The 25,215-nt window shown below is 40.5% G+C and overlaps 1 long non-coding RNA gene across 14 annotated transcripts in view; it reads right to left on the bottom strand.

Moving 5' to 3' along the window:
• LOC109452126 (uncharacterized) overlaps window positions 1-25,215 on the bottom strand; it is a 401,284-nt gene that overhangs the window by 53,401 nt on the left and 322,668 nt on the right. For 11 of the 14 annotated variants that reach the window (XR_012492644.1, XR_012492645.1, XR_012492636.1 and 8 more), the window contains one exon: window positions 21,950-22,049. This is a non-coding gene — a long non-coding RNA (uncharacterized LOC109452126). The other 3 variants (XR_012492659.1, XR_012492661.1, XR_012492657.1) reach the window with 3 other exon arrangements.

Raw genomic sequence — 25,215 nt, 5'->3', positions numbered from 1 at the left:
GAGAAGGGAACAGCATATGCTTAGAGCTCAGAGCTAAGACAGAGCATGGAGCCATAGAGAAGAAATCACCAGCTGGATTGGGAGTAAGTGTGAGTGCGTGTGCTCTGTGTATCCATTTCAAGTTCATTATGAAAGATTTGAACACTATAAAAGAACTTAAAAATGAACTTCTCAGAAATGAATTGTGTAGTCAAGTTTAACCTTTAAGAAGGACACAACTTGATGAATGTGCCATGATAAAGGGTTATTTTAAGCAATCCTGGGAAAGAAAAGAAATTCCAATTCTAGAAGAGAAGATGGTTTCACCATTCAAAGAAGTGTTCAGGGAAGTGGTTGAAAATATATAGGGCGATTATGTAACACAAACTTTTCTTGTTTTATTTTAAAAAGGAAAAGCACAACACAAATCATGCTCAAAAGAAAGGTTTCTGTTTTGCGTTGGAAAGTGTAACTTCCTGAAGCAACTGTCAATGAGAATGAATATTACTCGATGCTGTTTCAAGCACTGTACAAATTATATCCCCATCTAGATTAAACCCATTTAATACAAGGACAGAGAATAGGACAGTGGAACTTTAATAAAATCGGTGGTCAGGAAGTTATACAAAGTTTCAAGCATAAGAAGTGCGATGGTGTGATGCCCAAACCAAAAAAAAAAGATGAATGTCTCACACAGCAGAGGAGGCTCAAGCTCCAGAAAAGTCCTCAACCCCAGGAAAGCAAGTCCGAGGAAAGCCATCCCCCTCCTAACCTGGAAGCCTTGGGTCAGGCAGGTGGCTGAGATCACTGGCACATCCCTCAGCTGAGCGATGCTGAGAAGTTGCCTGGGCCCTGCCTTGGGCCGAGTAGAAGCCTCTCAGTACAAAATACCAGGAGCATGAGCATTCCAAGCAGAGGACCTTAAGGAAATCAGTGTTCCTATCCTGGGCATGTGGGGCCCCTGCCTGTATGCTCCCTTCTACACCCCATTCTGGGTGCCGGGGACCTGGGATTCCACTCCCAAATGGTCTCAAGCCACTTGCAGGGCCGGTACAGGCCTGTGGCTTAGATCTGTCCTAAGAAAAATTACTCAGGGATGAATGAAAAGTGCTTCACACTTACTGGTGCTTTAACCTCAGATCCTCTGGAATTGCATCATCTATTCTGACGTAAGCCACTGAGTAAGAAGAAAGTACAGGAAAGTTCCCCTTATCTCTCTGTATCCTCCAAACATGGACTGGACCCAGAATAATTCAGTAGGTGTTGTGACCCTAGGTATTACGTAAAGGAAGTTACTTTGTGTGAAAGAACAATGAAAAAAATAATTAAACCCCTCCAGAGGGAGAAGCTTAAAGCAAGTACCTTTGTTTAACTCTGCCTTTTCATGAGGGTGAGGAGCACAGCAGCAAATATTTGCAAAGTGCGTTAGGCACATAAACACACAGACAATTATAACTAGTTTACCCTGGGCAAAGGGGCATCAGTTATGTCACTTTCCAAATGTCTAGGTCACTGTTGGAAATTACCTTTGGGAAACTGCAAAGGATGAGGCCATCTCAGGAAGTAACTGACTATTAACAGCCAGGTTCCCCAGGAGATTTAGGGCGCCTCAGATGGAGACTTGGAGAAACCTGACTGGAATGTGATTGTCCCTGGGTAAATGTAAACTTCACAAAGGAAAAATTTGGTTTTTAAATTAACAAATGAGCCAACAAAGAAGAGATGTTCAACACAAAGACGAGAAATGGAGAGATAAGGAGAATTAACACTCATAAGTCACCTACTACCTGCTGGGCATTTAGCCCCACCACCCAAGAATTCAGGGAAGTGGGTAATAGGATTCCAGTTTTTAGGAAGCAGGAGCTTAGGAAGTTTAAGACACGAGCTTAAGATCACACATCTATGTAGTTATGTAGTTAGCGTAATTGGGATTTTAACACAAATAACACAAAACAAGAGCTGGATATGTCTCGTTCAGAAACACGGTCATCTGAATGAGAGCATTCAACAGTAAGGTATCTGTGACAAGTATATGAAGAAGAATGCTTTAAATTTCATAACTTGAAGACACTGGCCATTATTATCAACTCACTCCCATCTTGGATCCCACAATTACTCAGCAAATAATAATCTGGCTGCTTAGTGAAAGCAAGTGTAGCAGACACAGCTGAACATGACCCTCCATGAGTTATGCCCTTGAATATTGCCTGCCCTTATGTACCAGCTTATAGTCAATATCTGTGGCAAAGATGATGATGCCATCTCTGATTCCTCCGCAGTCAGGTCTGCAGATGAAAACACGGCCTGGGCTGATATCTTGATTGCAGGCTGATGAGATCCTGGGGTAGAGAACCCTCAGCCGTTCCCAGACTCCTGACCCACAGAAACTAACATAATAAATATGTGTTGTGTTAAGCAGCAAGATAAAACAAATATACTGGGTATCAAATCTCCTTGTTGTAGCAACAAGCAGGAAGCATGTGCTCTCTGTGTACTCATAATATGGCAAGTGTAGAGTGTGTGTGTGTGTGTGTGTGTGTGTGTGTGCTGACGAGCTTTGCACACAAACACAAATTACATAAAGGCTAGTACTTAGAGAAGCTGATAGGGAGGGGAAATACATGTCAAGAAAGAAGAATAAGGTACATGAAAGGAAGTCCTGGCATGCATAAATCTGCGATGTTTTCCGCCCTGATATGGTATGCATCCAGAACAGTGGTTAAGAGCCGGCATTTGGGTGTCAGAAGACCTGCTTTCAATTATTTTTTTTCCACTGTGTGACTTTAGGACAATTACTTAAACCCTACGGCTCAGTTTTCTCATCTATAAAATGCAAATGATAATAGCACTTACATCGTAGCATTGAGGAGTACATTAAATAAGCATACATTAACTGAGCACAAATGAATTGACAAGTGCATTAAATAATACAGGTCAAATACTTAGAAGCAGGCCTGGCACAAAGTGAACCCTATATAAACATTTGTTATTGTGAATCCACAGCTAAAAAGTGAAGGTGTCAATTATTAACCCAGAAGTAGGACATGCGATCTCCATATCTAACCTCGATGTCCCAGTGCCGGTGAAAAGCCCAGGAAGAGGCCCAAGCTACATTATCGGTAGGGAAAAAAAATGGGTCCTTTGACTTTGTACAAACCCAGACATACACTCACACATCCATCACCATCGAGATCCGTTCTCTAACTTGTTTACTATGTACCTGCTAACAGCAAGTAAAAACAAAAGTAATATAAGAGTAAAACAACTCTGTCTCCTGTGCATAATGGATTGTAATAAATCATTCATCAGCAGAAAAACAAGCGAGTGGTCATGCATTTCAGCCAATTAATCACCAGCAATGTTTCTGGAAACTGAAACAAAAAACATCTGCAGGGAATGGAGCAAGCCTACCAAGATGGATAAGTCAGGCACACCATTAGTCTGAATCAGAGTCACGCCGATTTCAGGGCAGTCAGTCTCCTTGCTGATGACCCCAACCTCAGGTGTTACTATATAATTCAACCTTGACCTACTGAAATCGGAATCCTAAACAATCTGTTCCCTGGCATGTAGGATACATTTATAACTGGTATGAAAAAGCGAGCTCCCGGGTCCTCAACTAGGAAGCTGGTATTTCAGAAGCCATTTGGACCAGATGTCCACTTCTGACACATGTTGAATACAAGTTGAAAATCAGGAAGGTGATTCTGACAAACCAAACACACAATTTTAATAATGAAACCTCTCACCCTAAGGGAAAAGTTTAAGAAATCGCCTATCAAAGAAAGTCATAAAATCTTGAGGCTGAGAGGGACTGTAGAAATTAATGAGCTCAGCGTTGGTGTGGTACGATTAAGGTAGTTTTTCCCAACATCACAAAGCTAGTGAGAGTCAAAGCTGGAGGTGGGGGCCCAAGTCTTTGACTTCCCTGCCCAAACTAAAATGTGGGCCTACTCTTAGGTAGATGAGAAGTAAAATCCCACGAAAAACAAGAAAACAGTCTCAGAGTGTTAGGTAACTTGCCCAAAGTCAAACTGTGAATCGGAGGAAAATTTATGGCTGGAATTTAAGTCTTTCTAATCTTAATATTCTTGTTCTTAATATTTTCATTGTAATACCTCCATTGTGAGGATGAATGGTGATGCCCTCTGCTCAGGATGTGGTTTATAGCATGCATTCAATAAATTGTATCCAATATTAAAATTTTTAAAATGAGAAAGTGGGATCATTATATATTTTTTGAGTACTGTTTAAATCATGGAACATCTGATTCATAGACATGAAATCCAATACAACATGTCATCTAACCAGGCTATTTTACCTCTTTATGGTGAAAGAGATATGGGAGTGGGTCCAGGATGATGGGATCTGCTGGTTGTAGCACTTGGATGTTGATAGCCTGGTAGAGTGTTGGAATAGTGTGCTAAGGGCACAGCTGACACACCAGCTTGGTGACAACACTCTGAGAATAGTGTCATTATCATGTGGGGTGGCCTGCAGGGTCTCTGGTCCCACTCCCCTCATAAGAACGCAGGTGTCATGCGGGTGGCCTGCAGGGGGACCCTGCTCGCTGAGCCATTTGTCGTGCGGGGAGTCAGGCGGGGTCTCTGCTCCCGCTCCCTGCACAAGAACGCAGGACATGGTGAGGCCAAAAAGGAACACCCACGGAGCCATAGATAGGGGAATCATACCACTATATTCTCGCTGGCGGCTGGGTTGGAGACACAGGAAACAGGAGCCACACAATTCTCAACCCTCACTGCGCCGCTTACAGGCCCAGCCACCATCTTCTTGCTAGACCCCATTTTTCTGCTAGCGTAGCCACAGCAGTTATATTAGTGGTCAATGGCTCACCGGTTACAGCTGACGGCCAACTAGCCACAGCTGATGGCCATCCAATCACAGTTGATGGCCATTTACTACCCAAGCCAGCACCTTTCTATGTGAGGCCGAGAGCCTGGAAACTGCTTTCTGGGGCTCTGTTCCCACAGTCATCCTCCTGTTTTCAGTACACATATGGTATCAGAGACCTTTATTATGGTTCTGTGTCCCCAACAGGAAGAACACATGGACCCAGAAAGCAAGAGGTAGAAGCAGGAGTGGTCCCATGTATCCTCATCCCCAGTGACCCACTGGGTGAAGTCCTACTTCCTTGGTAAACAGCTCTGGGATCTGAATATTAGAAGTCCCTTTTCCAGAGGTCCGAGGATCACAATGAACTCCAAGCTGCCACTAGCTCTTGTGTGCTTTGGGTTTCTTGTATCCAGGACTCATCAAGCAAAAATGAGTCACTGTCTTGTCACAGGTAATCGACCCTGATCAACAAGAGGAAGTAGGACGGCTATCACACAACAGAGGAAGGGAGGAACATTGGTCAATCTTGGGTGATCCACCTGGGCACTTCTTGCTTCTCCCTTGACAAATGGTGACTGTTTGGAGAACGGGAACAACCCTGGCTCAAGAAGGAAATGGTTATCAAGATCTGAGACTCCCTGAGGAATGAGAGTTTCAGTCATATACACAAGGTAAGTCACCAAGACCAGCAAAGGTTATTATTGAGGGTGAGAGGGATTTAGAATGGACAGTGGAAGACAGAGACAACAAATATCACTTCTGGTCCCACAACCAACTGTAGCAAAGAGTCTGCAGTTCATCCAACTAACTTCCCTATTGTAAGTTTTCCTCCAATAGAGAGGGCCGCCTTCTTAAAGACAAAGAGTAGAATGGTAGTTGCCAGAGGCTGGGGAAAGAGGGGAATGGGGAGTTACTAATCAACAGTCATAAACTTTCAGTTAAGCAAGATGAATAAGTTCTAGAGTTTTCTGTACATCATTGTACCTACATTGTAATACACTAGTACACTGGTACAGTAGTACAAATTTTAAGTACAGTAGTACACTTAAGCATCTGTTAAGAGAGCTTAAGTGTTAAGTGTTCTAACCACAATAAAATAAAATTTTAAAAAGGGATTTTATAAGTCACACCTATAATTAAATATACATGGGAGCTACAGACTATATTGTACTCTCATATATATGAAAACTCCGTAGAAATGGAACATTTAACCAATCTTTTCTATCATAAAATAACCAAGTAAAGTAGATGATGCATTTATTCCAAATGGATTACTATTTCATGAGAACATAATATGAAATTTCATATCATATCATTGGTTATTGGAAAACAATGATAATAAGACAGAGTCCATGACCTTAAATAGCTCGCGGGCCAGGAGAAAGAAGCATGTTAACACACTATTTCAGTTTACTAAACAGCCAATTTTGGTTTGGAATATCAAGCTGAGGGGAGTTTCTATTTTCACCCACATCTCTTTAGTTTCATATTCCAGTTATCCCTGTACAAATGAAAGATCTAGAAAAATCTAAATGCGAAATAAGCTTTGCTGTCAGGCATAATTTAGTTACCCATATTTTGTCATCCTTTTTGGTCAAATATTTTAGTTCTCACTAACTCACACTTGTTTTAGCCCAGTCAGCTTCCAAGAAAGAACCCTCTTTCCAGAATTATTTCTACTAGGCAGCAAAAATTACCAATACTTAGATGATTCAACTCGATAGTTCACAAAACAAGATGGGATGGAGATGGCCTAGGTTCAAGTTCCTGAATTTTAAAAAAGAAAAAAAAAATTACCCTGGAACAGAATTGGGACGAGAAAGGCTAAAAACACATTCTTGTGCCCTGTGGGACATCTCTTTAAAAGGATTATTTTGCATCAAAAACACCAGGTTCCTCTGAGCCAGCACTATTCTCCTGCGGCAGGGGTGGCCAGTGGGTGTCATTAAGCTCTTAGTCAGCTGACTTCCAGGTGCACACATGGGGCCTGCTTGAGTCTGGTCCCCCCTTTGATTTTTCTGAGGCAGGAAACTTGCCTCTGAATGGTGAATTATAGGAGCCCTGTTGCTTCCAATTTTCACATTGGAGTGATCTCATGGGGTTGATAGGGGCTTGTTAGGCTTGTTCTATGAAATGCAAAGTGAAGCACCTTTAGCAATAGCCATCCTTTTCTGATGGAGTCAAATAAATAGTTTCCTAGTTTCTTTCTTCTTTCAACTTTGTAAATGAAGCAGAGTTGCCTGGGGATGCAGATGACATTGTTCATACATTACCCACTCACTGCCAGTTTTCAAAAGGAGGAAATGGGGGAGAGGAGGGAAAGAGAAGAGAGGAGAAGAAAGGAGGGGAGAGGAGGGGAGGGGAGGAGAGGAGAGGGGAAGGGAGAGGAGAAGAACTTGACGATGTTCATTCATTAGGTTTGTGAGATTCATCATTACCATTAAGACTCCACAATGTTTCTAAAGAATTTCCTTTGAAAAACAATATTCAGAATAATGTAATAACGAATGTCGCCGTTCTTTCACTCTCAAATACAGGGTGTATATTTAGAGAATATATAGGCAATCTATTAGTTTTTTATTCCAATGAAATTTCCAGGAAAGCTTTGCAAATAAATACTCCTTAAACTTCCAAGAAAATGTTATGTCATGCAGAAAAATAAATGTAAACGAAAGCAATGTCGTTACTGTCTGTCTTTAAAAATATACTTCAAAATGTTAATGTAAAAGCAATTATTTATTTATTTATTTATTTTTGGCTAAATAGGACTGAAGAAACTTTTGAGATAACAAATGTTGCGAAGGGTAAATGTTATCAGGTAGCAATTTATTCCATTTTCTTATAAACCAAGTGAAAAGTAGATTATAATCAAAACAGCTTAGTTTCAGATTAGCTCTTCCTGCATCACTTATGAATATATGTTTTATTTCTCTAACAAGAAGGAAACATACATTATTTTCCAATGACCATGTTGTCCGTGGGCAGGTACAGTTATCTAAACCCATTTTCTGGCAAGTTTCAGAGATGCCAAGAAGAATTGCTCTAAGTCTGCACTTCATCCACTCTCATGCCTCTAGCATCCCCTCAGTTAAGACTGGGAGAGAAAGAAAATCTTTCTGATCTTCTCAAAAATATAGGATGGGGAAAGATGAAAAACAGATAAAGTTGGGCAACTTTCTATGTGAAGAAGGTCAAGGGGTGGCCAAAAGAAATAACCTGCAAATTCTCATAACTTGAGCACCTACCATGCGCCAGTCACCTTTATAGGGGTGTTTCCATTGTGGAAATAAATGAAGGATGGTTATTTTACAAGGGATTCATTTCCTGGGCAGGATCCTGCAGATTATGGGTCTAAGCATGATTTTATATGGTCTGGCCATTCGTTGTCCATGTGTATATTCAGGCTTTCAACATATGTTTCCTCCTCCCATCTTCACCTTCATTTTGTGAATTGGAGATTGTCTTCCATTTTATGAAAAAGGAAACCAAAGCTCAGAAGATGCCAGGATCGTGTCTATAATGATTTAGTTGGCAAGTTGCTGAGTAACAAATTTAACCCAAGTTTGTCACCATGCTACTCATTGTGGAAACAGAAGTCTTCAAATTGGTCCACTGTTTTAAATCTTGGCTTGTCAAGAAGCACAAGCTTTCTTACTGATAAGAGTACTTAGGAGAGCGTTCCCACAGGCAGTCCTTAGGGCCAGCAGTCCTACGTACCATACCCTCACTGCTTCAAAAGAAGCTTCTAGATCTAAAAAAAGGTCTAATGGATGTGGAGCTGCCCCTGTCTGTTAGTGTGCACCTGTTCTCTGTCCATCTCTGCTGTCCTTGGTTGAATGTGACAAATTGCTAGGGGATATCAAAATGAATTCACAGTTGTAGACTAAGACTATTCCATATTGTAGTGGGTGGGAGTGTCATGTGAGAGAAGGGCCAGGCCATTGCAGGAGCTCGTGGTCAAGGCACATCGTCCCTGGGAGATCATGAGGTCAGTATCCAGGAAAACTGATACACAAGGACAGCAGCATCCAGGAGGAGGACAGACTTGTCCCTTTGTCCTGAGCTAGCATCCCTCAGAGCTGCTTGCCCCTTGTTGCTTAGGTAACTCACCCTCTTCCAAGGCTAAGCCATTTCTTATCAACTTCAGCGTCTTCCTTTACCAGTATCTGTTTCCAGGCCTGCCCTGGTATTTCTGCATGACCTGGCATCATTTTCATTGGCTGGTGATGGACAGGTGTCGGAGTACAGCTCTGGAGCCCCAATCCCACCATTTTCCCTGCTTGCACGTTTCTCTGCCACAGAAGGTGTAAGCTCAAGCCTCCTCAGAAACGGACAAGTATTCAATAATTACAACTTCTTGCAGGGCTGCTAGAGTAAGTGGAAACCAAACACCAATGTTTTCTAGGGCTGCCAGAACAAATTACCACAGACTGGGTGGCTTTAAAACAACAGAAATCTATTTCCTCACAGTTCTGAAGGCCGGAAGTCCAAGATTAAGGTATAGGCAGGTTCGGTTTCTTCTGAGGGCCCCTTTCCTTGGCTTGCAGAAAGACACCTTCTTCCTGTGTCTTCACACGGTCTTTCTTCTGTGCATACCTGGGTCCTAACCTTTTCTTAAAAGGATGCTAGTCAGATTGGATTAGGTTCCGTCCTAATGACTTCATTTTACCTTCTTTTTTATTGTCCTATATCAATATTCCTTTAATGGCCCTGTTCTATATACAGTCACATTCTGAGGTACTGGAGGTCAAGACCTCAACATAAGAATTGGGGGGCAGGGGGAAACAATTCAGCCCACGAGGCTAAGGCTTGAGCACTGAAGTGGGTCTCCTGGAAACTCCATCCTCACATCTCAGTGCTTGGATCTCCTTGGTGGACTCTGAAGGCTCTTATACAAGTCACCACCACATGGACCAGGCGCTGGCACCGAGAAAGCTGGTAGCTTGCTTCCTCCCTCAAGACAAGTCATGCCTGACCTGGAGGCAGGAGCGAAGGTCTTGCCCAATACAAATATGCCCAGGAAGTCAAAATGGGAAGCAAAGCGAGGCCACGTGACTTTTGAAGCATACCATCCTGCCCCCTAGACAAGTGAAGATGAATCAACCTCAATTTCTGAACCATCTGATGATTTGCCTCTGTGTAGGAAGCGTTGGAGACTAAAGGTGGGCTGGAAAAAGAGGAAGAAACTCCCTGTCCTGTGGCTAAGGTAACTTGGGGAGCAGGGCAAGACTGCCGGCTCTGCTCTTTGGTTCCTGGCCGTGACCCCCATGCCCAAGAACGCCCTTGTCCTACTCCTGTCCCTACCTTGGCTGCCCAGCCTCACCACCACCCCCGCCGGAGCCCGGTGGCCCTTGCCCCCTGCCCAGTAGGACATTCTCTGTCTGTTTCACAATTTAGGAGCAAAACATCCTTCTCAAGTCTTTAAGATCCAAGCTCTGCCAGGAACTCTACATGAAATATAGATCAAAACCCCAAGGAGTTTGACATTTATATTTTAATAGATTTTTTTTTTCCTTCTTAAAACACCCACAGGCTGTGACTGAAGTGGAAATGTGTTTGCTTTTAATTGCTGCGTGCGCCGCCTCGCCTCTGAGACTGTCAGTCCCCCCGCTCGTAACGTTTGTATCAAACGGAGCTGAGAATGGAGAGGAACAAAAAGTCAGAAAGGCCATGTGAGAGGAGCGATTCTTTTAAAACTCTTTAAAACATGAATCCGGAGAGAGTTTAATTTACGGAAGAAGAAGACTTAGAGGACAGGTCCTTTGAATAATTGTTTCTTGCAACCCAAGCCTCCATTTGGAGAAGTTGACATTTCTCCCCATCTAAATGGTAAATATTGCCAAGTTTGTGGCAGTATCTTTCTGTAACAAACATTTACCGAGTGCCCTGTAGGTTCTGTGGGGCACACAAAAATGAATGAGACATGGCTTTTGCTCCAAATTTCTTAGAACATAATATGCCCAAGATAATTCTCCAGGCAGCACAGATGCCCCAGAGAGACGACACAAGGAGACATTCCCCACCTGAGTCCAGGTGGCCTCATGACCAAAGTTTCCTCCTAAAGGTTTTACTTAAAACATTTTTAGGCAAGCTACTCACACATCTGAGTCTAATATTCTTCTCTGTGTTCAGAAACAGGATTAGTTACAAATATTAAGAATGCTGCTTTCTCAAATAAGAGGATTATAAGCATTCTTTAGAGGTCTCAGAGTGCAATTACTGACACCTCTGCATAATAATAAGTATTATTCTTGCACCAGAAATAGTTTCATCATGAAGAGCAAGGCTGGGTTGAAAGCTGCTCAGAAAATATCTATTTGTGGTCCCACCTGCATCTAAACGGAGTCTGAGAAGCACTTTTGAAAGGACTCCATGAAAAGGAGCCAAGTGCACACACAGATCTCCCTCGCCGCTCTGCTTCCTCCCAGTTTCTGAGCTTGGCGTTCCTTCCTCCTTCCTTCCTAAAACCAGCATTAAACTAGAGCATCTTTGTACCAGAGAAGACTGAGTATATGTCCTCAATCCAAGGTTGGCCCCAATTTCCTTCAGACTAACTAAGTCGTAACCTAAAGTGACCCGATCATGCCTGATGGGTGTAGGGGTTGGAACTTATTTTCATGCAAGGCATGGGGATTGGCACTTAATGTGCACTATGGCCTGTCCTGATCCTGCCTGGAAAACAAGTTGTGGAAAACAAGGTCTCTGCGCTCAACAGCACCCTTGTACCATTGTCACACAGGGCACCTTGTCAAACAGATATAGCTCGTCTGCTGCAACTGATTCCTTCTTTCTCAAACCCCAGCATTTGTGCTCCACTCACCGCCCCCACCCCGCCCAACTAACCCCCACCACCTGTGCCAGAGATGTGCTTTGCTAAGATAGATCACACATGTAAAAGTATCATTTCCATTTTAGAGATGAAAAACTGAGGCTCAGGGATTATAAGTGACACATCCTTATACACACTGATGGTGAGTGGTTGGCATACATTCAGTTATTCTAACTCCAGAGTCCATGGTCTTTTCTCTGTGTGAAGAAATGATGGTGTGAATGATATCTTGAAATTTAGAGCTTTGTGGGAAAGATAGTTTTTTAAATATTGTCTTATTTTGCTGTCACCACCACAGCTGTCGGGGAAAGGCATCATGGCCGCACACATAGGCGATACTCATGCATGGGCAATGGACTCCAACATACATGGATTCTGATCTGGATGCCATCCTTGACTAGCTAAGAAAACGTGGGCTAACCCTTATAACACCTGAGACTCGTTTTTGCTGCTGTTGTTGTTGTTGTTTTAATCCAAAATAGAGGGAGTTGGGGGCATAGTAATAATCCTCTTTTGAAATGCTGATATACACAGTAAGTTAGAATGAAAGTTAAGCTCATTACCTGGCACTTGGTAGTGGCTCCATTGAGTTCAACTGTCGTCCTTCACCTGCCTTAATTTCACACTGGTCTAGGTCAAATTAGGTCATCTATAAGGTTTCTTCCCAGGTTTAAAATTTTATTAAAATGTCCTTAGCCATTTCTTTGTCCCCTTCCTTCTTGTATCTCCGTGACTATTCTTTGTTCACAGATGAGTTCTTCAGGGAATTTGATCAAGACTGATAGGCTGAGGTTTTAATCCAAGCACACGTCCATGGGCTGTAGTTGTGCTGATTCTACATGAGTCTAACTGCAGCAGAGGGAACTCCCCTCTCCCCCGCCACCTTCACCTCCCAGGCTAATGTTATTAACATCAGCCAGAGGCAAGGAAGTGGCAGGTACAAGCAACAGGCATGGCAGATGAATTATCTCAAGCTACTTATTCCTTGGCAGCGAGGCAAACCACCTAGCAATTTATCAGCAGTAAAACTCCAAGTTTTCCCAAATGAATTGGCATAGTGCCTCCACTGGCTTGCATTTTCAGCCTAGTTTATAAAGGAAAAATAAGGACATTTTGTTTGCACTGTCTTTCTCCTTTCTTCTTTTTCCCATTAAAAAAAAATAAGTACGTATTAATTCCAGAGATCAATTAAAGAGTAGACAGGAAGACAGATAGTTAGGAAATAGAAAGAATTTGAGGTTCAGAACAAGGTCTGTGCTACACCTGCTTTTAAATATTGATGCAAAAGTTACCCAAGGTTATTCGAGACTAATGCTTGATGATGGAACTGCTCAGTTCTCCCCAACTTGGAGATTAATTTTCTACCTTTAGGCAGGGCTCCACTCCAGTGAGCTTGTTTTCTCTCTTTTCATTAAATCTAATTTGCTGAACCAAATCCTTTGCACCAAAGCACCCCCAACGCCCACTCCCCAACTCCACAAAAAAGAAAAATAACAATAGTTGAAAAGCATATCCAATCAACCAGAAGCAAATGCATTTCTAATTAAAGATTATAAATATGGGTCACATTTTAGAACAAGCAAACACAAGTCAAGTATCATTCTTCTTGATTTGTTCCGGGTCATTGTTCTTCTCTGCCTGGCTGCAAAACACTAATGGATCATCTTGATAAAAATTCATTTTTTCATCCATCTGTTATATTGCACTTTTAATGTCAATTTCTCCTAATGTTTCTTGATTTTGCACCAGCTGCAAACACACTGCATTTTATTAGAATAAAGTCTCCTGTCTCTAACCCTCTAATTGAGGGAAGTAGCTGCAAGACCATTTTCTCCTCTGCATTTCCAGTTCTAAGTTTCAGCATGTGTTAGCATAATGCTCTGATTCAATACCATTTCCAAAGGCAAAGACTCTTGTGAATCAATTTCTTGATTCAGAACCAGGTCAGATCAAATAAGCAGTTTATACACATAAAAAAGAGTGGGATTTGAGGGCAGTCCATGTCAAAGGCAATAGAGAAGGGAATATTTCATGTGGGAAACAATTCTTAAAGCAGGGAAAATTTTGTTCTATCCTAATCAAATGGGAAAATGAAAGACGCAAAAATCCTCTAATTTGTCCACAGCCATCTGAGAAAATGGATAGAAGTTTTTAAAATGAGAAATGTGCACACAGATCACTTCTGAAACTCATAGATGAATTATAAAATTATGTGCTAGAAAGGTAGAAGTAGCTCTCAGCAAATCCAAACCTCAGCCTTCCTTCACTGACTGTAACTCCAGATGTTAGAAGACAGACTGGAAACTTGGCAAAGTGACAGAAGAAGGCATGACTCAAAAATCAAGGACACATAGTAATGTAATAGGTGAGGCACAGAAGGTAAAGTTAGACACAGCTTACAGATGAAGACATTGAAATGCAGGGAATTGGAGTGATTCACTCAAGATTAACATTGGCAATAACAACAAAAAATCAGACTGTTGAAGTTGCGTCATAACTTGTAGACTTTGGGACACATTGAAAGCAACATGAGGGAGCACATCATGGAGACTGTGAAAATCAGTGTTTTAAGAAAAAGAAGGAGAGTGTTGGTAGAGGTTCTCCAGAGAAACGAATCAATAAGATGATAGATGATAGATAGATAGATAGATAGATAGATAGATAGATAGATAGATAGATAGATAGATAGATAGATAGATAGATAGATATGATACATAAATAAGTATGTAAATTTATTATAAACAGTCGGTTCACATGATTCTGGAGGCTGAGAAGTCCCATAATCTGCACTCTGTAACCTAGAGCCCCAAGAGAGCCAATGGTAGAGTTCTAGTCCAAATTCAAAGACCCAGGAGCCAGGAGAGCCAGTGGTGGCCGTCCCAGTCCATGTCTGAATAACTGAGAACCAAGAGAGACTGTAATGTAGGTTACAATCTAAGTGCAGGATAGACCTATGCCCCTGCTTGAGAAGAGTCTGGCAGAGTGAACTCTCCCTTACTTTACCTTTTATTCTGTTCAGGCTTTTGATGGGTTGGATGAGACCCACCCATTTTGAGGACAGCAACTACTTTACTTAACAATTCAGTGTTAACCTCATCTAGAAACACCTTCATAGACACATGCAGAACGATGTTTAATCAAATTTGTAGGCACCCCATCTCCCAGTCAAGTTGACACACACACTGAATCATCACATTCCGTACGGCACATTGGTTCTCCAGTACACCGAGTCGTATCTGCTTATGGATTTAGAACAACCTATCAATTTCTATTCATTCTGGATAGAATTATCTTGGAGGCCCCAAAGACAGTTATAAATCTAAAAATATTTCCCTTATTCTTTTGCTTTCTAGAATATAGTCCCCACTCCTTTCCATTATCCACAAAACCTATGAAATGTTGCTCCCTCAGCTTCCTCTTTGCACTGCCCACCTCATCCTCCACGCTACTCCACTGGCCCCATCCCCACCACAGGACTGTAGCTATTCTATCAGCCTGGGAAGCTTGTCCATCTTATCTTTACGTGGATGGTTCCTTCTCATCATTCAGGTCTCCCTTCAAATGTCTCTTCCTCAAATATATCTACCCTGACCACCCTATGTCGGGTCTCCCTGTCCATCACTTTTTGCTTGGCAGTAATTCTTTACATTGGGCTTAATGCTAGCTGACGTGTTCTTTTTTATTTGCTTCCTGATTCTTGTTCCACACAAAAACCTTCTAGAGAAGAAAATATACACTGATGCCTGGTACATAATAGAATCTTGATAAAAGTTTGCTGAATGAATGAGTGAACTCTTTAGAGAGGCAAAGCAAGTGAACACCTGACCAGATACAGCACAACCACAGACAAACTGATGAGAAGGCAGCGTCCCCCTTTAGTGTTGGTGCACATTCTGATGTAAAAGAAAAGGGATGAAAAAGCAACCCTCCCTAGCATCTTACTATATTTCTCCACTTCCATTACGTGCCCTCTCCCCTGAAGTGTCAATGTGTCTGATAAATTTAAAGCACTAATACTATAAAAAAGTTTTGGATAAATACCCAAAAATAAAATTGCTGGATTATAAGGTAATTCTATTTTTCGTTTTTTTGAGGAGCCTCCAAATTGTTTTCCATAGTGACTGCACCAATTTGCAATCCCACCAACATACTTTAAATATTGGTGGCTGTTATGGGTCTTTTATTCTCTAGATTGAGAGCTCCTTCACAATTGCTTCTTCTTTCTCTTTGAATTCCCTCTGCCAAAGCCAGGGATAAAGCAGACTCAATAAATGTTGGTTGAATGAATGATTCACTCTGTTATTATGTAATTTTGCTAAATCCACTATAAACCAAGTTATACGATGTTACCATTTCCATATCATATCAAAAGTGAGAAGGTGCTGGGTGAAATAAGATCAAGTGTCCAATTAACAGAGTTTATACTATAGTGATTTGAAGAAAATTGGAGTACACAGGAAGCCCTCATCTTTATGCAAGGTTTGTTAAGTACACCAACAGACTTTTCTCACAGAATTTCCTATCCAGAACGATGATAGGAACAGAGAGTAGACAGAAGTCAAGACTTAAATGGCAGCAAAGACAATAAGAGCAGGAGCGAGAGCTTAGATTGTCACCAAAACAGTAGATCCTTGGTGGGTCAGAACCTGAGGCTGGTTGAGGTCAACAGGAGATATAACATGCAGGTTGGGACATTTGTGAGAATTAGAATGGTTGGGGAATTCAGAAGAAGGCATGATGAGGAATAGAGAAAATGTTTTATATAATATAAAGACTTACCCTAGACATAATCTTACCAAAGGGGAGCCATCCTAAATGTCTGATTACTTGAGTCAAAATTAAAGACATTGCCCTAGAGAGCTTGTGTTGAACAAAAGCTCTATGTGTTGGTTGGTGATTTAAAAAAATGATTCAGAATCAAAGTATATGTATATCATTCTATGAACTGAAGCAGTTCATAGGGCAATTTGTTGATGGCAGAGCCATGAGGTGGAGGAACTTGGATTCCTTAGTTATCACATTCAGGAGAGAAACTGAACAAGAAATAAATTTCTGTCTGTTAAATCAATGAGATGTCGGGTTAATTTGTTACCATGGCAAGCGTGTCTCATCTTAACTAAAATGGACCAAGTATTGGGCCGCTAATTAAATCTCAATATTATATATACTAATTCAAAAAGATATATTCACCCCTATGTTCACAGCAGTATTATTTACAACAGCCAAGATATGGAAGCAACCCAAGTGTCCATTAATCAATACATGACTGGATGTACATATATACAATGGAACATTACACAACCATAAAAAAGAATGAAATCTTACCATTTGCAACAACATGGTTAGACCTAGAGGATATTACACTAAGTGAAATAAATCAGACTGAGAAAGACAAATACCATATGGTCTCACTTATATGTGGAATCTAAATAAATAAATAAGTAAATAAATGTTCTGACATGGTAACATAAGAAGTTAATAATATATTAATAAATATAGTTTTAAAATCTACTAATTGTTCAAAATAATATATCACTAAATAATTTTGGATTATAAAGATAATTTAAAGATACTTAGAAAACAATTCATAATGAAAATAGCACTTGTCCAAAGTCATGTGACAAAACTAACGCATACCAAAAATTTTTTATAGTATTAATGCTTTAAATGTATCAGACACATTGACACTTTAGGCGAGAGGGCACGTAATGGAAGTGGAGAAATATAGTAAGATGCTAGGGAGGGTTGCTTTTTCATCCCTTTCTTTTACATCAGAATGTGCACCAACACTAAAGGGGGACGTTGCCTTCTCATCAGTTTGTCTGTGGTTGTGCTGTATCTGGTCAGGTGTTCACTTGTTTTGCCTCTCTAAAGAGTTCACTAGCGCCATCAAGGAACTCATAGTCCAGTGAGGAAGACAGAATGATCAGAGAGATGTAATCGTGAGTTTTAGATACTCGGGGGGAAAAAATGAGTTCACTACACCATGGGAATGAAGACTGAGCAATCAGATTTCCCTGGCATTTGAGGAAAGCCTTCATTGTGGTGGAGGTATTGGTTTGCTGTCTGTGCCACTATGTTTTATCTTTCCACTGCTTCTGCTCTATCCACCTTGATCATTTTTTTGACTTCTTCTACTTTCCATTCAGTCATGCTACTAGAAAGGAACCCCTGGAATGTGGGTGATCCGTGATCCGTGTGGCTAGCAGGTGTTAATGCTATCTCCTTTCTTCACTTGGCACAGCCTTCCTGTCACCACAAACCTTCAGATGCTGCAAATGGCAGTTGGTCATAAACATTCAAGTTTATCTGCAAGACTACCTTGATTAGTGTGACTGCAAGTGAAGGTTTCAAAACTTGCAGTGGGACCAGGCCTTGTCACTATACAGCACACAGCTAAACATGAAATGCTTGTTTGCATGTTTCCTGTGAACATCACAGTAACTCTATTTTCCCAGTTAATTGATTCTGTCCCAAATATAACCAGACAACATTAAGTGACTCTTCCCAAAATAGCATCCATGCTAATTATGTATCTTTTGACTTGAAAACTGTCTCATCCTTGAAGGACTTAAATTGTATTATATTTACTCGTCACATACCTCAGAACACAGAAATCTGCAGTCCTTCAGAATCTCTAGAAAATTTGAATGAGAAATTTAGACTAATATTTGTTACAATGAGGATTTAATATATCTCTGGAAAATATTCGTCCTTCACATGGTGACTTCCCATGGACGTGTATAAATTTGAGGTCTGTGCTTATATTTATTTCCACAAATACCCAGAAAATATTTGAGGTAACTTATAAGCTATTTTAAGAGCTGACAAAACTGCAAACATTAAAAGCAGAGATAAAGAAATTTGGCAAACAAGGGCCGGGGCAAGTTGAAGATACTAAAATCACAGAAAAGCATATTATAATGACCCACATAACTATTGGTGTAAAACTAACAATAAAACATAGTTTGTTTAAGTTAGAATCATTCTTTGGAAAAAGGTGAACTGATACGGGGAAAAAGCAGACTTATTGCAAAAACAATAAAAGAAAACAAATGATGTCTATAAGATACAAGAAAAAATAAACACCTGCTTATCTGTATAACTTTCATCACACAAACATAACATGGCTTCCACACCCTTGGAAGAAAACCCAATTCAGTGAAAGTCAGCGCTGAGCAAAGATTAGCTGATGAACCCAAAGCACCATTGATCTTAAAAAGACATGGAAAAGAAATTTTAAAGGCTAAAATAGGAGTTTTGTGGAACCATGAGTAGGTGGCACAAAGCACCCTGAGGAAAGCTGAATGGAGCCATAAGAGGAATCAAGAAAAGGAGAAATTGGGGTTTGGAAATAAATATGCTTATCTCACCATGAGTGATTAAAATCTTTGGTGGCACAGGGTAGGTGTGGGGTCAGTTAAAAAATCAGGTTGTTGTAAATACCCACAAAATGACAGACTTTATAATCAGCAAACTTTGTTGAACAGGAAAAGATGGAGCCTCAGTCTTCTGGAGCCCAAAGAATTTGCTCTATAAGTAAAACCTACTGTGAATGAATCATAAATTTAGTTCTAAGTGTTCTAGCATGCAATAGAAACTTTCTCTGTTACAAGACTCGAAATATCCATGAAATAAAAATAAGCCAATGGCTTGGGAAATTTGCAATGTTCCTTAATACTAATATCCTATAGGAATTTCTCCTAGAGGTGAGAGAGAGAGAGAGAGAGAGAGAGAGAGAGAGAGAGAGACAGAGAGAGAGACAGAGAGAGAGACAGAGAGAGACAGAGAGAGAAAAAGAAAGAAAGAAAGAAAGAAAGAATCTTGTGATACGATGAATGCAGTGAGCTATACAACACACTTATTCTAATCCCTGCTAAGGTTTCTGAAAGCCATTTCTTACATCAAAGTAGTCTGAACAGATATTACTAGCAAAATAAATTTCAGTGTAACAAATATCCTTCCATGCAAGGTCTTGGACAAAGTTCTCTGGTTAGTCTGTGTGACCCAGGTGTCTATTTAAGGATATCTGAAAGAGGATGGGCTGGTGTGTATCAAACAATCCTCTCTGATTACCATTCCTCTTGGCCGATCTTTGCATAAACATGAAGCTTGGTCTAGTTTCTCCAGGTGAGAAGCCTTGGGTTCAACTTGCCCCTGTTTTTTGTAGCATACCGAACTATAGGCCTGAGAGACCAGCAAGCCAAGGGCAGGGAAATAAGCTTTTGTGGAAACTGAGGAGACAGATTAGAGCAAGTGCCTGAATGCAAGTCTAACCTACTTCCCCTGTAAGTGAGGTGAGGAAGTGAGACAAGGAAGAACTGGTCTGGGGGTGGGATTCATTCTGGAAATTCATTCTAATCTGCTCATTAAGAAATATGTTTAGCTAAGTGAGAACCCCAAATTCACGTCTATCTGCATTGCTGGAAGAAAAGGCAGAGCTAAGTAGACAAAAATAAACAAAGACAGTTTTAAAAACACTTCAGAAAGCACCAGCCATGTATCTAAATATTGGGCTGTTCTATTTTCTAAAGGACTGTCGAAGATAAACCATTTATCGGTTGCATAAACAGGTAACTCCATAAGGCAATTTGCGGAAGGGAATTAGGATATGTAAGCAATTTAGAATGACCGTCTTGGAATTCCACACTAATTTACATTCCCACCACCAGTGTGTGATCGCGTCTACTTAGTTCATACCCTTGGCTGCACCTGGAGCATTATTGTGCCCTTATCTTCCAAAACTAAAATGGACTTTGCTGTTCACTAAATAATTCAATTTCTAGGAATTTACTCTTCAAATATACATGTAGAATATACCACCCGGAATATCTGCCTCAGCAAGAAGCTGGAAACAATGTTAATGTCTGTCCGTAAAGGACTGACTGACGTTTACTCACACAATGGAATTCTGTACTATCATCAAAGAGGATAAATCTATATGGACTGATGTGGAAATATTTGTTAAATATTAAGTTATTGAGAAAGGTGCACAAGTGTGACTAATGCAACTGTTGTGTATACGTGTGTACTTACGTGCAAGTGTTTGTATGTATGTTGAAAAACTATTACAGCAAACTATTAATAGAGAGAGACGCTGATAAACTGCAACCAGACTCAAACAGCTCACCCAGGCCTCTTACCCAAACCTCACCACGAAAATCTGTGCTCTTTTCACCCTACAAAAGAGTAGACACGTCTGGCCTCCATTTCCAAACTAATCATACAAGCTCGTAAATGGTACTTGACTAGTAGTCAAATGGCAAGTTCTTCCCTCTCACACATTGTTTCCTACGATCATTGTTGTATCTTAGAGTTTGTTTTCTTTTCTTTTTTTTAATAACTATAAAATAAAATCTCCTAAAGGGCAAACCCAGGGATCTTCCTTTCAAACAAGCACCATCCCAACCTCTTTTGAGTCATGCTTTTCTGGCAAAGGACCTCATTTGTTGCTATTATTGCCTGAGTTCAAGATTTATCACCACACCCTGCACAGGCACAACTGTGTCTCCCATTGGATGTGCCCTCCCATTGGATGGATGCTCTGGCCTTTTATCCTAACATAACACCCCCTGCTGCCCTTGTCCGTCATCAAGAACTCCTCCATTTTTTCATGGCTATCACTCAGAAACCCGGACAAGGGATCAATGAACACCCAGTTAGTCTGCTTATTCACATTGGGCTTGCACTCACTCTCTGGTGTCAAGCTTGCCAGTTGTTTAGCACAGCCTTACGAAGTTATTAACTTATCATGTAATACTTGCATTTTTATAGAGATTATGTACCAAAATCGTTGAGTAAGGTGACAAATCAGAGGTGATTCCAAATGCCGAAACACAAGGCAAGATAGTTGGCTAACTTTAGGAGACATGTTTTACAAAATGATAATACTAAATCTTAGAATCATACTTGCTATATTGTGAGTTATTCACACTATAAGAGGAACACAGAGTTGAATGAAAGATGAGCACGTTCACATAGGGCACTTAGGTTGATTTCTTATTGTTCTTCAAATGCTTAAATGTTTCTAAAATTCAGTTGTTGATGAGCAGCAAAGAGCAAACCTCTTTGCACTGAGATGCTAAAGTCTCTTTTGTATTCACTATCAGCTGTGTCCCCAAATCACAATTGTAGTCTCTTTACTCTAAATGCAATATTTAATTTTTGTTGTAAATTTTAACAACTAAAGCTTTTATTTTAATTGGTAGATATCTTAGTCAGTTTGGGCTGTGATAACAAAGTGCCATAAACTGGATGGTTTATAAACAACAGACATTTATAGCTCACAGTCCTGGAGGCCGGAAGTCTGAGATCAGGGTGCCAGCATGGTCAGGTTCTGGTGAGGGTCCTCTCCTGGGCTGCAAACTGTCATATTCTGTATCTTCACCTGGAAAAAAAGGTAAGAGAGTTCTTAGGGTCCCTTTTATAAGAGCACTAATCCCTTTCATGAGGTTCCACTTTCCTGACCTGATTATCTCCTAAAGGCCTGACTTCCTATACATGTAGAATCTGGGGTTAGAACTTTAACATGTAAGTTTTGGGGGGAACACGACATTAAGTCCATTGCAGTAGAATCTTTAAGCTTTTTGGGATGCAATTATGCTTATATGTGCCCAATGACAATTCTATATTTATTGTTGATCCGTAGTTGTTTTTAATTCACCAAGAACATTGCATATGTTATACTTCCAACAATATTTCTGTGCTTATTAATACTACAAACATGATTTTTCTTCTAATTGTACTTTCAGTAGCATTTATAATAATGTCAGATTTGTCATCTTTGACAGAATGAAATTCCCAAAACTTTACCTTGATTTTCTGAATAAATAAAAAATTGATCAATAATTGTAATGATCTTATCTGATGTTTTTTTACTTCAAAGATCAGATAATATCATTCAACTGTCTGCAAAGATCTTTTTTTCTAAGGGAGCCAACACATTAACAGGTATGATTTTGGGGGGTGAGGGGGTACATACATAAGAAAACAAAATCAAAACAAGAAAAATAAATTGAGAACAATATTCAATTGATCTAAATACAAAGCCATGTTGCGCACCATCTTCAGTTGCACGTGTTGCTCTGTCATGTCTACACAGAGTCTGCCGTCAGTGATATCACTATGGCTTTCTTGGTAGATGGTTAAATGTCAAAAAACATTTTGAGCAGGTTTCACGGTCACCATCAGCTTTCCAGACAAATGAACATCTAGTGCTTAATTTCTCGTCAAACATGCACTTTTGCTTTTTGAGCTCATTGCTGGCAAAAAAGTTTCTTGCAAAACAAAGAAACAAACAAATAAAAGGAAATTATCAAAGAATCAAGTAAATAAGGCTAAAGATTTGCCACAACAAAATCAATGCTAAAGCCACTGTAGCAAGGGAGTCCGACTGCTCTCTGGACGCTCTATGGCAGAGCCGCTCAGTCGCCACAGCATGAAGGTACTGAAGTAACACGTAGCCTATAACTCCCGCTGTTCCTCACGGCCCCTCCTGATGGGCAAACCAAGTGGCTGGCAGGAGAAGCAGCAACAAATACTTCTCCCACCTCCATGGAGAGCAGAACGAATGAGCTGTCCCTACTAGCATTCCCCCAAACACTTCATTTCACCAGCAAGTGCCTGCATGCTGTCCTTGGAAGGGAGGTGTTGTTTGACACTGGACAGGATCAGGAGAAGAGAGACATTACCACTGGGTGTCATTCAAATGTAACCACGTGTTAAAGAGAGAACTCTGTTCACCACAGTATTAGCCATCATGGCAGAAAAGGTAATTGTTCACATAAACCCAGCATGATTATCTGGAGGTTCACAAAGTGACTTATATATTGACATGTAACCTCCTTTTTTGACCAAGGAACCTCCTTTAAATGGGATGCAACAGTGAGAACAAAATCCTTCTGTCCTTTCACAGAAGCTGTTAACCTGATGCAGTGTTGAACCAGTTTCTTAAAGATAAACCTAATGCATCAGCTTAGAGATGATAGCCTGAAAACATATGGCATATACCTTAAATCAACAGTATATGGCATCATGTTGTCCAGTCGGTGGAACACAATGGTTCAGGAACCCAGGTGTGGAAGGAGTTGTCTTACTTACCAGCGTTCCCACTGACTCAGTTGAGAATTTATGCTTCCTCTCCTCACGAATCTTGGCTCAATAAGTGTAGAGGTTCTTGTCCCAAAGGGGAAGACTTTCACAGATTGTACAGGAAATATTCCACTCAACTGAAAGCCTCTTGTCACCTTGGCCACCCGCTGCCTGTACAGAGCAGGCAAATCAAAGAGCTTCCATACTGGCATGGATAATGGACTCTAACCATCCTAAGGAGGTGGATCACTGGTCCTTAGAGGAATGAGGGACAGAAACATTAGGTGATCCACTAGCAGCCCCATGCTAGGTTTTATTCTAATTGGACAAATAGAGCAACCAGGATTAAAAACTCAGAGCAAGGGCAGGGAAGGAATGAATAATTATAAAGTAATAATACCATCTATCACAGCAAGTTAAACCAAAAGCTCATTTTGATGTGCTCTGGATTGGAGCAAGTTTCCTCCAGGTTCTACTTTGGGATTTTAATTACTTTCCATTATCATTAATAGTTGCCTTACCAGAAGCATCAATTTCCCATTTATCCTCTTATAATACAGGACAGTGCCAGATAACACTGCCCAGGCTCAACAGAACATTGTAGAAGGAGATTAGAGTGCTGCACAGATTATTATTTTTTACAGAATTACTTTCAAGACAAATTGAATTTCATTGCCTGAAATGAATTTTTATGTTTCACGGAGAGAGGACAAATGGGTGTCAGCCATTACAAAGGACATGACTATGACATAATTGAAAGAAATCAAACTGATTTTTATACAAGCGATTTAAAGCTCTCTTTGAATGAGCTTTAGGAGGTTTGTGTCAAGATCCAAACATATGATTCATTACTGCAGAGTACAAGTGACAAAATTAAGATTACTGTGTTTCAATGGACAAATAGAGAGGCTACCTAACGCTCACAATCACTGAGATTTTTCAAACTCAAATACCAAGACTGACTTGAAGACAAGAGAATTGAGATGTCGTCAACAGTGATTATACACTGAAGTCCATATGTGTCCAACAATATTGCTTATTACCAATATTAAACAAGATTTTGTAAGAAAAACAAAATGTAATAAGATTCATGAAGATACACATCAGAGAATAGAAGTGTCTTTTCACGATGGCGGCTGAACAAGACGTTATGCTGGGCTGTACTTCTGGGATGTACCCATCTACAGCCTGAGGGCCACCAAGGTTGGTTGAAATTTCTCACTAGGAAAATCAGACTCTCTCAGCCCTACCAGTGTGGGACTGGAGGACAACTGGCTGTGTATAGTGAAGGGGAAAGAAGAATCAAGACTATCTCCCAGGTTTTGGGCTCAAGCTACTGAATGGATATGGTGTCATTCCCACTGGGCGAGATAAAGATAAAATGGGCTAGGAAAGAACTCATAAATCCCTTCAAAACTCACCACAAATATACCATGCTTCTTCTTACTCTATAGAGAGCTAGA

This window comes from Rhinolophus sinicus, linkage group LG02 (assembly GCF_036562045.2).
Source record: "Rhinolophus sinicus isolate RSC01 linkage group LG02, ASM3656204v1, whole genome shotgun sequence".
Taxonomy (NCBI): Eukaryota; Metazoa; Chordata; class Mammalia; order Chiroptera; family Rhinolophidae; genus Rhinolophus; species Rhinolophus sinicus.
The sequence above is the reverse complement of the archived record's forward strand: the minus strand, read 5'-3'. Positions and strand labels throughout refer to the sequence as shown.